This window comes from Dipodomys spectabilis, unplaced genomic scaffold, assembly GCF_019054845.1.
Source record: "Dipodomys spectabilis isolate Male_0828 unplaced genomic scaffold, ASM1905484v1 ptg000806l, whole genome shotgun sequence".
NCBI classification, from domain to species: Eukaryota; Metazoa; Chordata; class Mammalia; order Rodentia; family Heteromyidae; genus Dipodomys; species Dipodomys spectabilis.
Genome location: NW_024871483.1, coordinates 13,311 through 17,057, shown reverse-complemented (window position 1 = coordinate 17,057; position 3,747 = coordinate 13,311).

Here is a 3,747-nt window from a genome sequence, read left to right as displayed (position 1 = left end):
GAAATGAGCAAATGTGCTGTGGTCCGTCTCTCCTCCATTTCTGGTTCAGTAGAATAAAATGAATCACAGTGGGGCCACCAGAGAGGTACTATGGCAGCAACTGAACCAATCATAGATAATTTAGTGAGGGGATATGAATCAAATGTAGAAGGGAAAATGCACAGATTTATTTTCCTGATCTACCTGTCCATTGAGTGGCATAGTCCATTTCTAAATATGATTTCTTGTACTATTACGCTTTTGCTTTCAATGTTTTGGGAAATGACTTACTATCATTTGCCTAATCTTGTGCATACACTCTATTCTATAACAAAATCCATTCTATCAATTTCTAGTCTGGTGGTTTACGTTTCTAAATTTTTGGCTCCTATAAATTCAAGGAGTTCATATTTACATATGAATGTTTTTAGGAGCAAGACTAAATGTTCGCTTGTATATTCTTGACACTCGCTAAAAATTTATTATATAATTATATATACATGCATATGCATATACAATTTATATAGATATGACACACATATATGAATATATGCATATATATATACACACATACATATTTTTGTGCTAGTAGAAGGAATTAAATTTAGGGCTTAGTTTCTTTTGGTTTTGCTTTTTGCTCAAGGTTGGCACTCTTCCATTTGAGCCACAGCTCCACCTGTAGCTTTTGGTTCTTAGCTGAAGATAAGAGTCTCATGGTAAATTTTACTTTGTCTTGAAAATATGATCCTCAGCTTTCAGCTTTCTAAATAGTTAGGCTTAAAGGCATGCAGCACTAAAACCATCCCTATTGTATTTAAATTAAAAATAAATTTAAATAATGATAACTTGTGTTTTCAAATAAATATTTTTCCTTTAAACTAAAACAAATTGCTTATTTGTTTTTCTTATTCCAACTCACCTACCAAGAAATGAAAGAAAAAATGCAAAACTGAAGAACCTCTGAATGTAACAATTCTCAAGCTTGCTAGCCACAGTTTCTTTGCTGGGAAATAGAAGAGGGTGCTATTGACTACAGGAAAAGTGGGAGAACATGCTCTTCACTGAAGCTGCTGAAAGGCTGATGACAATGAGAACAAGCAACTTTATGCAGGAAATGTCATAAATGGTATGCTGTGGTCGGCTGACTCTCGTGGATAAGTGTAACCAATCTTAGAGGATGTTCATAGCGATGAGGAGAATAATGAAAGGTGAATATGTAATTAGAGAGGTGTGCTTTCTTGAAGATGAATGTCCTTGATGTTGCTAAGCTTGCCATCCATCTTGAACGCTCTTGCCTTGCTGCTGGCCCTTTTCAACTGTTCACCCATTTGCTTCAGCTGGGCCTTCTTTTAACTTAACACGGTTATGACCTCCATATGGTCCTGGTAAGTTATGAAAACATAAAGCTCCATTATTACTGCATCTCTCTTTTTTACTTTTATTTGTTCCACTATGAGAACTTCAATTCAAGGCCTGGGCACGGTGTTTTAGCTTTATCTGTTAAGGCAGTGCTCTATAACTTGAGCTAAAGCTACATTTCCATGGTTTTGAGGACTAAAGGGAGATTTTCTCTGGACTAGATTTGAACTTCAATCTTCAGTAATCAGACTTCTGAGTTGCTAAGATTACAGATTGAGCCATTAGTGCCCAGCCTTCAAAAGCATTTATTCCTTAGCCACAAACATGGAGTGACTCCTAAAAAGTTTTGTAAATGAGAAATTCTCATCATATGTGATAGTTAATGCAATTTCACAGGGAAAGGTTGGAAAGTCAAGAAAGGCTCACTAAACATATTCAAATTATGGTTTCTTCTTACTTTCTTGATGTAACAGCCCCACTGATTTCTCTCATGGATATCTTCCATTCTAATTTACTTGGGAATTCACAAGTGTATATAACTCAGTTTCATTTAACTATATGAATACCACTCTTGTTACATGTATTACTGAGCTGCATTACATCTGAGGCCTAGTGACTATCTGAAATCATCAACTTCACTGTAGATGACCTCTGTTCTTGTGCAATAACCTTCACTGATCTGAGACACCAAGATACTTCAGGAGACCCAAGCCAGTCCTCCTATCTCACTTGCCAATGCAAACAAAGCAACTGTTCTCTTCAACCCTTATAGGAAACATGCCTGTAACATGTGATTCTCAGCAGTGAGAAGGGTGTTCAAACTACACCTGCCTGGACACTGCTGGCTCACCTTCTGAAACTTCTCAAGCCTTTCTTCAATGATGCTGTCTGCTGTCTGTAGAACTGTTGTCCATCTACATCAGCCATCCACACAGCTCCTTATTCTCTTCATTGAATAAGAACCATGAATTGAGTCTGTCTACAATCTCATCTTTGCTGATAGTCACATGCAAAGAAAAATGCATTTGGCTGTTGAAGATAGCAAACACTCCTTTTAATGGACTGTGCATTTCATTCATTTTAGTCAGCAGCTTTGAGGTCTTACATCTGTGTTTCTTCCTCTTAAAAACCTAGGGTTCAACATCCTCATACATTGTCATACTTTTGCTGAAGTAACAACTTTTTTTGAACAACTGGACTTTTACCCATTGCAAATCTGTTACTAACAGGTCACAGCAAACCTTATAAGCAAGAAAGGCTGAATATATAAAGCACCAGATAAATTCTTCTGCTTTATGTCCTTTCAATATTGATTTTTGAGTGATGATTTAATTCTGATATTTTCCCTTTTAAAATTAATCAAATTCTAGGGCTGGGAAAGTGCCTCAGTGGTAGAGTGCTTGCCTTGCATGCATGAGGCCCTGGGTTCGATTCCTCAGCACCACATAAAAAAGAAAAAAAGCCAGAAGTGGCGCTGTGGCTCAAGTGGTAGAGCGCAAGCCTTGAGCTGAAGAGCTGAGGGACAGCGACCAGGCCCAGAGTTCAGGCCCCAAGACTGGACCCCACCAAAAAATTAATTAAATTCTTATCTCATTCAGGTCACATGTCCTGCTTATTTAATTTAAAAACTATAATTCACATCATACTAAAACCAAATATTTAAAATACAACATATTAGAAGATTACAGCCACATATATGATGGAGGATATATACATAGCAAAATAAAAGAAATCTTAAAACAATGCCCATCACTCTTTTGTTCCCACACTTCTAATCGAGCAGGGTGATTTTACCTATAAATCATGGAAATGTCACTTCAATCCAGTCTACTCTACACAGGCTAAGCTAGAAATACCCAATGGCTCATTGCTTACAAACAACCCCAGCAAGTAGACTTTATTTAGCAGAGGATTCTCCTTCCTACAATGATAAATGGATTATGCTAATAAATTTGAAAGTAAATAGTTCAAAACAGCCTGGCTAACAGTACAAAAGGATTCTGAGGTCTTAAAAAACTTATAATACTTCCAGTTAAAAAGTGGCCACAGAAGGTCCTTTGCTAAAGTTTTATCGTGCAGTTCATAAATAGGTAAGAAAAATGAATTTTCTTCTTACCCACAAAAACCTCGCCAAGACAGAGTGAGGCAAAATTAAAAAATGTAGCACCATCTAACCATCCAAATGTGTTGAAAAGACTTGAAAGTCTATCCCTAGAAAGCTCTTTGTTTCCATCACTCTGACATGTATTTATTTCAGCTTTTAAAACTCTAGTCTTTCATAGCTCTGAATTCCTAATTAATCTCACAATGGCTCTACATTCTTCTCTTCTGCTCTACATTAATTTTTGGAGAACTTTCCTAGGAGACCAAAAACTTTCTTTTTGTATAAAATTTAAATAACAAGCTTAA